Genomic DNA, 13270 nt, shown 5'->3' on the forward strand with positions numbered 1-13270 from the left:
ACTTAAACACAAAGACATAATAAACATTTCCATGATCAATATCTTCCATGCCATATGTATGCATTCTCTAGCACTCCCGCTTGCACAAAGATGCTCCATATGCATCTAATCTATGAATGGCAACGCTAACTCAAACACACTTCAACTTTCGCTTCCTTATTTTTATGACTTCAATTACCATTGTTTGTTGGGCTATGATGTCACAACACTCTTCACCAATTATAAACTAATCAACCTATCCACGATCTCGAGGATCATCTCCCATTAGCTCTGATACCACTTGAAGGCAAAGAGAAAGACAAATACACAGAAATAATACTGATATGAATTTCTTTTTATATGGTTGATTTCTATCCAACAACTATTGTTGGCAGCCCAACTCAACCATCCACAATCAAAGAACTCTCAAGCACCGTCCACAATAAATTGCAGACAACTTAGCCGTCCAGCCCACCGTCCAGCCCACAAAATAAGAGTCCATATTTAATATATTATAACATGTGTAAAATGTATTTTGTATTCAAAAAAGTTCTCAGACCTCTATAAATAGAGGCATTATGTAAGGATTTGAGCATCAGATGTTTGTCTAATCATGGTGGATCAGTAGAGCCCATTTTGGGTTTCTCATTGTGGATCATAAGTGGATGGAATGACAAACATCTGATGCTTAAATCCTTACATAATGCCTCTATTTATAGAGGTTTGAGAACTTTTTTGAATACAAAATACATTTTACACATGTTATAATATATTAAATAATGACTGTTATTTTGTGGGCTGGACGGTGGCTGGACAGCTAAGTTGTCTGCAATTTATTGTGGACGGTGCTTGAGAGTTCTTTGATTGTGGATGGCTGAGTTGGGCTGCCAACAATAGTTGTTGGATAGAAATTAATTCTTCCAACGCTTCCCCTTAATTTCTATCACTAATGCTACTGCATTTATATTGTTTTCCCTTGTCATAATTACTTTGGGTTTTATGGCTTACCCCTAACCAATGCAATTCTGAAGTGGTTTCATGCTCACCACAAACTCTACAAACATCACACAAATGGTTTCAAGATCACCAAAAACTTTGCGTTCAAATGGTTTACAAACCAAGCATTCATTGGTTCTACTGACCATGAATCATCACTACAGGGAAACTATCATCACTCTAGGCCTTTCTCTTTTGTACCTGCACCAAACTAATTATTGAGTCCATATAAAAAGCAATCCATCTACCAAGATACATGGGTACCCAGCCACTGTACTCGCTAGTTCTATAGGAATCCTTTTCACATACATGGTTCATCAATATGTCAAACCAAAAATCTTTAGGGTGTCGGGCACAACCGATAATGCACCCCATACATTCACATAGCCCATTAACAATCATTACTAATTCAATTTTCATCACTTGATTGGGGATATCAATGCAACCAACTTCTATTACATAACCACTATCAAGAACATCAAATCCTTCACAATTAGACAAACAAATTCTCACTTCCAATCCGAATACTTTTATCCAATCAGCACATACACAGACCTTAGAATTCTTTTGAATCATGACAAACAACTCACCACCAATCCAACCTACTTTCACTTACTGCAACCACAACTAAGTTCAATAACTATTATATAACATCAAACACACATACTTAAACACAAAGACATAATAAACATTTCCATGATCAATATCTTCCATGCCATATGTATGCATTCTCTGGCGCTCCCGCTTGCACAAAGTTGCTCCATATGCATCTAATCTATGAATGGCAACGCTAACTCAAACACACTTCAACTTTCGCTTCCTTCTTTTTATGACTTCAATTGCCATTGCTTGTTGGGCTACGATGTCACAACACTCTTCACCAATTATAAACTCATCAACCTCTCCACCATCTCGAGGATCATCTCCCATTAGCTCTGATACCACTTGAAGGAGGTGGATAGAGTGGATCAAAGACAAACATGAATGCAATGATAAACATTCAAATCAATAAGCAAAACACAAAGACATCAAATTTTCTAGGCAAACAACGAAGTATCTTTTCAACAACTTTTTGATCTGTCAAATCATCACCATATGATCTAATTTGATTAACCACATTTAAAGACAAACATGAATGCAATGATAAACATTCAAATCAATAAGCAAAACACAAAGACATCAAATTGTGCTACAGCACTTCATACTCATTAACATAACTGAAATCTATTACAAATCCATAGAATGCTACAGCATTCCATCCACTTATGCTCCACAATAAGAAACCCAAAATGGGCTCTACTGATCCACCATGATCAGACAAACATCTGCTGCTCAAATCCTTACATAAAATGCCTCTATTTATAGAGGTCTGAGAACTTTTTTGAATACAACATACATTTTACACATGTTATAATATATTAACTATGGACTGTTATTTTGTGGGCTGGACGGTGGGCTGGACGGCTAAGTTGTTTGCAATTTATTGTGGACGGTACTTGAGAGTTCTTTGATTGTGGACGGCTGAGTTGGGCTGCCGACAATACACAATAGACTTGAATAGTAAAAATATTATAGTTAATAACAAGTCTCGTCACCAATAATTAGCCATGACACTCAATAAATTAAGATCCTTATTTGAATATTGGCTTGCCAAATAATGAAAACCTAATAATAATATTACTAGTGGTTGTTTCTAGGTCTTGGGTGGACGGTCTTCCATTGCAGTGTAAGGCTAAATAATGAATAATGAGACTGTGTGCTACACTTCAAGTGTGGTCGTAGTCAATGCATGATATCTTTGTTTCCAGTATGGTGAACGCCACATTCACAGTGATGGCTCCAATGAAAATAAGGCATTGAGAAATATTTACTATTGGAATGAGTTGTGTTGTTCCTTGCTAATTAGAGACTTTTATTTCTTTTGTAGATATATAAGTTTCTATTTTTATGCATCTTTCTTCTTGTTTTCAACGAAATGAAGTGTGGCCTCTCGTGCCTTGCACTCTGATGCTGATATAAGATTATCTTATTGTAAAGACAAAGACCGTCTTCCTCTCCTACTCTGTAATTGTGGGTAAGTCACATGTTCGATACCCACATACATTTCATCAATCCTTTCTCTTTCCTTATTTTTTTCATTTCTGTTTGATTTTTATCTGTAACCTCGCTCTAATGCCATATTATTTTTCAGAGGATCACTTGCAGATATATTAGATATGTTTTTCTCCAAATGAAGCCAGCTCTTAAGAGAGTGAGGAGATAGGTATCTCCTTTCATGGGACATATCTTTTCATTAACATAACTATATATATATATATTTGATTTTTTTAATCAATATGAAGAAAGTGTCTATTTAATTAATATCAGAAATATTTATAATGCCTCATTTAAGTGCAACTATATATAGTTGATATTATTTTTATCAATATAAGAAAAATGCCCATTTAATTAATATCAGAAATATTTATAATACCTCATTTAAGTGCAGGCACCTGGGAAAAGGATCAGGGTTAAGAAAGCCCTCCATGTTTTCCCAGACCAAAGTCCTGTATACGTGCAACTGGAAATAGATATTAAAAAAGGCGCCATTTTTGACAAATGATAATTTTTAGGGGGCATGCCCCTATTATAAACTCATAATATGTTTTTAAAAAAATGATGATTACAATGAGACTATAAGAAAGGAATTAAATGACTGTACAAGAGAGTTAATTGGAAATACACCCCAAAGAGAGAGCTTCTTGTGATCTTTCAACTTGCCAATGCAAAACAAAATAGAACAAAACACAATACCATCCAAAACAGCTAACTCGAGCAAGGGGTTAGTATAAACAATCCAGAAAGCAGTATAATTTTGATAACTAAATATACACCCAACCATAACATGCCTTGGGACACTTGCCTCTTAGTCCTCTACAGGACAATGTAAATGACCAAACAGAAGGGAAATGTTTTTACCAGAGCTGGTACTACAGGCTCTCCAGACTAAAGTTTTCACAGAATCCCAGGCAAGAGAAGATGCCGACACTATGCCATGAGAGGCGTGAGGCATACATACTCTACCCCGCAATGAGATTTGAACTTGTGACCTCTCTTTCAAGAGTACAAGTTCTCCACCACTAGACCAATTCAAACATACCAAAGTCTTGGGTCTTTTATTGTTATGAAAAATCTAAGTAGCAGCTGGCAAGTGGGGCTTTTTCCCCTCCATGCAGGTGCAACACCTGACTGTCCATTTGCTAAGATTTATGCAGAGACTTTGATCAATACAATGACTATAAAAGAGGAAGTGCTAACAGAAAAACCTCCTGCAAATACTTTCCCGTGTGCAAAACATGGGGAGCGTACAAATTTATAACACATGATATTGGACGATATTCAGAGGTACGAGCAAACTCTTTTGTTGTTCCCTTGCCTATATAGAACTTGCAGGTTTTAGACTTTTTCTCCTGAGATTTACTTGATTGAGGGTGTTATGTTCTTTCCAAATTTAATGCACCTGCTTGCATTGCTCCATCTCTCCTGCTGAGCCACCAATGGTATCTGCAAGCTTGATTACATTAGTTAACTAGTGCAATCCTTTTCTAATCAGTTATCTGTTTGCACTCTGAACTGTATTTTTTCTTTTTCAGTTTCTTGTTAAATGTTTACAGCATGTCTCTGAGGAATTTTTAGTAGTTAGCTATAATTCTATAGAACTATAGTTTCCTAGTAATAAAAAATGCTTTTCCAGTCAGATTTTCATCTTCAAAGTTTTATATAAAAATTGTGACAGTATAAAACTCTGTAACCTGTACGCATTTTCTACAACACATCTAAGTATTTATATTGTCAAAGCAAAATTTAAATAGGGTGTTACCTTGCAATCATTTGTATCAGTCAGATATATTAATCCATATGTTTTCTGTGTAATTATGCACAGCAGCTATTATTTTCTTGACCACTTTTATATTAAGATAACCTGCACTAGCTTAATCCTTTTCATATTCTTGTACTACAATAAATTCCTGGTCTTACCATTAAAAGAATGACATTCAGGACATCATTAAATGTAGTTTACCGAAGGAGTGCTTTTTACGATTTTTTGTCCTTTTCTTCGCTTTTCCGTCTGACCTTGTTTATGGGTGAGAGCCGAAGTAAAAAAAATTCTCATTCTCATTACTTTAATTATTCGGCTTTTATGAGTCTGCAAGTTTGATAGTTTATGCAGAAGAAATCAGTTTATTGAATTAAATTCATGATTTTAAAAAAAAAATCTCTTAAAAAATAATCAATGGCATGAACTATGCGTCAGGAGATTCTGACATATATGATTACTATTGCAATCTTGTACTTTAATGTGTCTAAAACTGTTTTCAGGCAGTACAATTTTAATGGGTTTTTGGTAATTCTATTTGTTATTTTGCAGAATTCTATATTCTTAACACAACAGTTGTAGTTTTTCAATCAATGCCAATCCAAACTAACATGCAAAGAAGTTTTTCCATCAATAACAATCCAAACTAACAAGCACCATGGGACAAAAAAATGCTTCATCTACTCTGTCTCAGGCTTTGTACATCCTCAATTCTGGTGCCAGTGATCTTTTAAACATAATTATTACTTTAGTTCTCTTCTCCTCAAGAATTTCACTGTTTTAGACACTCTGATACTGTCAATGGTCTCAAGATCTGTTCAGGCAAGTCTTCTTTCTTCTTTTTCTCTTTAGACATCATCTTTTTAGTTGAATAAATGACACCATTCCGGAGGTTTGTCCATATGTCTACAGGCACATTACATTTTGCAGAGGCCATGATATGTTGCAATTGGCATTGTAGATGGAAGACAGAGGTATCACATATACCGATGCAAGAATGTACAGAAAAATTTGTTTATGTAAGTAAATTGTGCATCAATTAAATAATAGACTTTTGAGCACCAGATGACATATTTTAATAGTCCACATGCCTTGCTGTGTTTTCAAAATTCGCATGCTTTGTAGACGTGACCAATGCTTAGAAAATAGGGAGTTTGGTGCTCTATTCATGCCTCTTGCAGTTGTTTTCGTATCCTGTGCTCTCCTGGCTCCATCACAAAAGGATAATAAATATTTGCATTGTGTAAATGCAATGCTAGGGGAGAAAACAAACGTCTTTCATGCATGGGATTTTTCATAATTTCTGTGCTTGTCAATTTTGAGTTCTTCGTATTTCTGAGATATCTCTTCACATTTTTTTTTTAAATTACTTGAAAAAATATTTTCCATTACTGATTGCAGGGATGAATTTAATCAGGCGGACAAAGTGATCACTTATTTCAGCCTGGTAATTGTTCACCTCTGTTGGCTGTCTTGTTCTGATTTACTTCTATCATACTACACATGCATCAAACATTGTTCATTTCTTCAAAGATTTTCTGCATTAATCTACACAGTTTTAGTGGAACTTAATGTAGGTAAGCTATAAATCTTAGATGTTAAAAATATTATTAAAGGAAAGCTCCAATGTTGGAACCTCTTTCCAACCATTAGTTAAGGAATATGATCTACCAATCCCCTTTTCCATGAAAACTTGACAGCCACAGTGCTAAAGAAACATTGTACTTAGAAACTTTTTAATCAAATATCAATTTCTTAAAATTATGAAGAACTGATACATTGCTAGACATTGATAAATGTGTGTATTTTAAGGGTACACAACAATATTGCACCACAAGTGATTTGAGTTAGCCTTGTTTAAAAGGCCGTCATGATTATTCATATTGTCCATTTTAGCCTCACATATCCTAATGGCTATATGAGGCTTCTCTCATGATTAATATAATTAAAATTTCTAATCTGATACATTGTTTCTACCATATCATCCTCCAAGACAATCTTCCTTGGCAGGAACTGTGCTGCCCTGCAGCTCTTGTTCTTTAAGGCCTATGCTATATTCCTTTGCTACCACCTTGTCAGATTAAGACCAATACAGCCTGAGGGATCTTACAGTGCCTTTAGAATGAATCCCTGTGTCTCAGCAATGTCAGATTCAAGGGGAAGAGTAACATTTAAATCATCAATATTAAATGCGATATTATCAGGTATTACTATTAAAAACTCAAACTCCAATCATACACACAATTCTTTCTTATAATATGGAAGATATCACAGAAAATGAGAACAACTCAATATTAAAAGCCTTGAAACCATGACACAAACCAGATTAGCATGGGCACGAAAGATACCAAGTTCTTAACCATAGAAGAAAGGTACATCTCTATGTCCCATCCTCAAAATTGAGGAGTCTAACAATAAAAGAACCGTAGAAATCAAGCATGAGAAGCTATACCTTAAGAGTAATAACTACCTTTTCAACTGTACAACTATTCCAACTTAACTATAAATATCTACAATAGAAATGATATACCCAGTTGGTCTAACCCAAAATAATGCAAGAAGACAAATTGTCTATTAAGATCCTCCAACACAAATCAACAAATAATTCATACCATCTCCATGCAAACCATGAAGGCCATAAGATGTTTGATATCAACCACAGTCCAATTTTGAATTATGAAAAAGCCACACTTCCCCTTGTGAAATTCTTTTTAAATTGTAAGTAATGTTTGATGAAAATTCAAACCTTATAATTAGAAAATATAAAGATGAAGTTATTAAAATACTTTCAATCAACAATATAAAACACCACAATTAATTAGATCAAAAGTTTGACGAATTATGCATAGTTGTCCATCACAAATAATAGATTATATTGGAGTGTATAATCTACTAAACAAGACATATATATGTCCTCAAACATACAATTACTTATTCTTGAATGAAGGCTTCATTGAAAATTAACAATATTGACAAGCCCACCAAAGAATATAACGGAGACATAAAGAGTAATAAAATTAAGGCATGTCAAAAGGTTCTAGCATAGGGTATTAATGAAATCAAGAGAGGGAAAAAAGCATAAAAATCTCTCATTCCCTAAAAGCTTCTCTAAGGTCTTCAATAGAGGCACTTAGGGAACAGACTTGTAGAATTCCTTCTTCCTCAAGGTAGAGCTCCATCCAATCCAAATCAATGGGATCTAAGATAGAGAACTAGAGAAGAAACCAAATATTTCTCTCGTATACTTCCTTATCTTCCAAAAAGCCTATTGGGTCCTCGGTAAAAAGCAATCGGATAGGTAGGAATAGGTTCCACCCTAATATAAAGCATATTATAGTTAGCTGGAAGAGTAGCAAATTTGTTGTCTAGCATTCAAAGCTTACAGGAAGCCGTAGGGATGACTACGAAGAGTGCTTAATAGTTTCCTTGCTGAAACCATGGCAAGAAGAAGAAGAGTGAGGGAATGTTTGATATTACATTGTTTATAACACAATAAAATTTGGAATTCTAAACCAAATAAATGAATGTCATCTTTCGTTAAGGATGTTTGTAGTCAAATTCTAGAAAACTATAAGTTGATCTTGAGGATTGAAATCACAAATATGTTGCTATTGACTGCCTTCCTTTATGAGTATTGGAAGTTCATGATTGGCATCTTATTGTTTCAAGATTAGTTCTGCTATAATTGTTAACATTTAATGTCTTACAAGACGTTATTGTCATTGTTTTTAATTTTTTCCTATTCACACATTATACATTATACATTAGGAAGAGGTGCAGATGGACAAGTTTGTGAAGGCTTTTGAGACAAAAAAACCTCTATATTCTCTAGATAGAAGATGGATAATCTATTGGAGAGTTCATGAATTTTTATTACTAGTAGTTGTATCATACTAGATCTTATGGAGTACTGTGATGTACACATTTTTTAAATCCTACTGAATTGTATTCAATCATTCATTGAAAATTTTTGCTTCCGTTCATATATTATTGATGTAATGAATGTCATCTAAATATACTCATTAAATATATTATGAAATGATAATATCACGTTTTATAGTTAGAATTATGGTTAAATTGGACTATATGGATATGCTTATCGAAACTTCACTCAATTTGGGTATGTTGAAATTATTATTATTTCTATCATTAAATATTTTTTTTAATTCTGATTAGACTTGTGATTCAACCGTTGACTCTTTTTGACTTACTCTCCAAGTTTGCTCCATGGAATGTATGACACCAAATTAAAAATGTAAAAGACCAAAATTTGTACCCAAGCAGTGAATCGGCTACAGTTCTAGACAATATTCCTAATGTTTGAACTAAAAGATTAATTTTAAAATTTTATAAGCACAACACTGCACCCGTGGGAAAAGGCTTAGAGTATGAGAAATTGAGAGGCAGAACAGCAAACAGAATTAATCTCTTTAATAGATTGTTAGGGCACACGTGCATAAGACATGCAATGGATGGAATAGCAAAACACAACTTGCATCTGTTTATTTTTCAATCTTAATATATATCTATAGTGATCAACAACAGCACAAATAATTGATCGAATCTCTGAGAGTATTATGATCATCTCCAATTTTAAACTTTGAGATCAACTATTGAGAAGCTTGTATATGACATATTAAGGTAGGTTCTTGCGAGTGTTAAATTTTTTAATTACTTCTTTCTTTCCTTTTAAATGGACTATCAGATGTCAAACCACTATTATAGAGAATCCAAATATAATGGAGGAGGTGTCATAACTGAATCCTTGAGCTAATTAAAGGAGGGGTAATAATTTTATTGAATAACAAAGAGAACAGAACAACAGAAGAAACAAAGAGAACTATAGAGCTTTATCCTGGTCCACAAGTTGATCCAGCATCTAAGGCCCATGCTCGGAGCCTCATTCAGCCAAACAATCAGCCACACCATTTCACTTATGAGGGATATGCATAAAATACAAACAATCCAGAGAATTGCATAATTGAGTGATCTGTCAAATAACCAGAGCCAGATGCCAGTCCACATCCACAAGGTTTCGTCTATTCAATAAATTCACAACCACCTATGAGTCAGTGTTATAGATAATTCTTCTCCAACCATGTTGATAACACTGTTCCACTGCAACCAAGATAGAAAGGGCTTCCATGAGATTATTTGTATGGTAACTCTTGTATGGGTAAGAGCAAAAACCTATGTCACCCTTTTACAAAGGAAAAAGCTAACAAAAGTGTAGTTGTTCACATCCAATGACATAAAGCTGGTATTATTATTTAAAATTTTCAAATGAAATAAAATAATGAAATGTGTATAAATGGATGAATTTTAAGATTATAATTTTTAATAATTATTTGGAATAAGAAATTATATATTTTCCTATTTTTTAAAGATAACTTTTTGTTGCTAAAAAATGCTGGAAATAGGGTCTAGTTCCCACCACAAAACTATATGGAAATAAACTTATTTCTCTTTGATCTTAGATTATGTTATCAATAATATAGGTAAGAACAATCAGAAATAAAAATCGGCTTTAAACCTATATTTTCTCTTTTATAACGATTCAAATTTCAACTTATTCAAATCGATAGTTTTCATCTTCCACCACATTTTTCAAAATAAATATATTCCAACCAAAAGAAAAATTATAGATTTTGAAAGAGGACTCTCTCCTCTAGATCATATAATTTTTAAATTTTTTTGATATTGTTTAATATTTTTTTATTTCTCAAAATCGACATCTTCTCGAGTGTTAAAACACATACTTGTGAAATTTTTTAATTACAATATACTATATCTAATTAAAACACTATGAACTCTATATGAGAATATTCGTGACTTTGAGCTCTATAAAATGGTATTTGTATGTTGTTAAAAAAATATCATAATAAATAGTAAGAGTTATTTAAACATCACTATTCTAAAATAATTTTATTTTTTTAGTAATTAGATACTAACTAGTGCAAAACATGCATTTAATAGACATTTCCAATTGGAAAAGTATGAGACTATATATAACTTAGCTAGAATAATTTTATCAAGATTGTATGTTCCAAAAAAAATATTTTTTAGGTAGAAATTCTCAAATTCAGTTATTTTGATAAGTTAGCCTGAAAGGTAACACAACTTTGTACTTTTACCCGTATATAAAAAAATAAAAATTGAATATCACTAGAGCTATCATGCCCAACTCCCTCAATACCAACTGGTCCAGGATTTCCCTGAGAAGAACCATCAATGTTGATTTTAAGAACTCCAACCTTGAGAGGAGTCCAATGCCCTTCACGATTAACATGCTAAGAGCACTTCCTAGCTCTATTCCTAGAGCATCTATGGGGGAATGAGGGAATGCCGCCCTGAAGAGGAAAGCAAAGAAGTGTGTAAATATCAACATCTCTAGGTTCCAAACCTCCACCAATGTCACATTTAGCCAGGAGTGTTTCATGAAGAGAATTAGCAATTTTTTCCTACAGTGCTTGATCTCACACTACACATCATGAAAGATCCTCCTATTTCTCTCGAGCCAAACATGCCATAAAATAAGGGATGGGCCAATAGTCCAAGCAACCTAAAGAAAAGGGATCTTGGAAGGGGGGTGCCCTAGGCAGTCCTAGAACTCAAACAAGGAGGAGACATGTTAGCACATACATCCCCAGAAACTCCAACAGAAGTGGAAAATTTGTTTGAAAAAGGGGAACTGGAAAACAATGTGAGAAATAGTCTCTTCACTATTGTGGCATAAGACGTAGATGGAAGGTTCCTAGAAGCCTCTTTTGTAGAGATTCTCTCATGTAAGACAATGATTGTAAACCAGAATCTAGAGGAAATGTTTACACTTAGGCCAAGAAAAGATATTTCAAACTTTCTTCCACCAACACACCTCCACCTCACCAAAATGTTGCTTAGTTAGTGCAAGGTACCCTAAAGAAATAGAATACTTGTGAGAAGAAGCACCTCTCCAAGCCAAAATATCAAGTTCCTACAGAGAGTCGCACTCCCTAGAAGCCAATATTTGAGAGAGTTCCAACCGATCCTCTTGAGAGCCACTCGGCAGCCAATCAGAAGAATTCTTTCATCTATAACCAACAACAAGGCCTAGGTTATAAGCCTCCTTATAATGAGCCACCTTATTCCATCGAGTCAAAAGGAAAAAATCACAAAGAGGATGCAAGTGCGAATAAGAGGACAAGAGAGGAGGATGCCCATTCTAGGAATCACTCCAAAATAGAGCCTCAAAGCCTCTATTATAGATCCAAAATAGACTTCTCTTCACCAGGTGAGCACCAATTTTGAGAGTATTCTACACCATAGAGCCTTTTCCCTCAAGAGAAAACTTGAAAATATTTGGAGGTTCAACACTAGGTAAATACTTGTGTGACAAGATATGGGCCTAAAGCTGAGACTGACTAGAATGCTAGCGCCAATAGAGCTTGGTAGCCAGAGCTTGACTGCACAAGATAGCAGAATGAATTATGAGGCCTCTTTCCTTTTTTGGCCTACAAATGGTATCCCGATTGATGAAGCTCCATTTGGTATTTTTCAAATTTTTGCTCTAGAGAAATTGATGAGAGAGAGCATCAAATTCCTCAAGAAAATACGTTAGGGTAGCCTAAACCATGCTTCTATATATGGGAAGGGCTTGAATCACAAATTGTAGGAGAGTCACCCTGCTAGCAGTAGAGAGCCACCTATGAGTCCAATGATTGAATTTTTGTCAAAGCTTGTTGAGCAAGCTGTGCCAAAAAAGCCTAGGTTGTCTTCCCACTATAATAGGGACCCCCAAGTAAGTTAGAGGGAGAGACTCAATCTGAAATCTGAAGATATTAACAATCCTCTGCTAGATAGGCTCAGGAGTGTTGAAGAAAAAAATAGAGGACTTGTGATCATTGATTTTCTACCCAGAGGCAGCCAAATAAGTATCCAAGGTGAGCTGAAAGGCTTCAGTTTCTTGAATCCAAGCTCTCCTAGCAAGGGTTGTATCATCAATAAATTGGAGGTGAGAAAAAGTGGGCAAACCATTTCCCCATTTCTATCCTTGGATTAGATTTTGAGAAACATGAGACTTGATAAGTCTACCAAGTCCCTTAGCCATATGATAAACAAATAAGGAGAGAGGGGATCTCCCTGGAAAAGACCCCTAGATGCCCCAAAAAGCTCCAACAATTCACCATTAAGAAGGGTCGAGAAGGAAGGAGTAGTAACATAGCTCAAAACCCATCTAACCCATTCCTGACTAAAGCCAAAAGCCAAAAGAACTTTCTGCAAGAAACCCCAATTGGCTCCGTCATAAGCCTTAGCCATATCAAGATTAATGAACATGGCATATTCTTTGGAAGTACACATAGAGTGAATGGCTTTGGAAGCAATAACCACCCCATCCAAAATTTGTTTTCCTACTACAAAAACCCCCGTGTTGCTCAAAGATAACCATGGGAAGCCAAACTT

General features: G+C 34.7%; 1 protein-coding gene across 5 annotated transcripts in view; it reads right to left on the reverse strand.

Annotated features, from left to right (window-relative positions):
* Positions 1–3797: 3797 nt before the first annotated feature.
* Positions 3798–13270, reverse strand: part of LOC149550936 (ethylene-responsive transcription factor 5-like) — a 75672-nt gene continuing 66199 nt past the window's right edge. For 3 of the 5 annotated variants that reach the window (XR_016352640.1, XR_016352637.1, XM_089786508.1), the window contains exon 2: positions 6565–6961. The gene's annotated coding sequence lies outside the window, so the exon portion shown is untranslated. Of the gene's footprint in view, positions 4519–6564; positions 6962–13270 lie in introns of those variants that run through there. The other 2 variants (XR_016352644.1, XR_016352641.1) reach the window with 1 other exon arrangement.

Source organism: Cupressus sempervirens, chromosome 6, assembly GCF_028749045.1.
Source record: "Cupressus sempervirens isolate cs-2001-9-10 chromosome 6, ASM2874904v1, whole genome shotgun sequence".
Classification (NCBI taxonomy): Eukaryota; Viridiplantae; Streptophyta; class Pinopsida; order Cupressales; family Cupressaceae; genus Cupressus; species Cupressus sempervirens.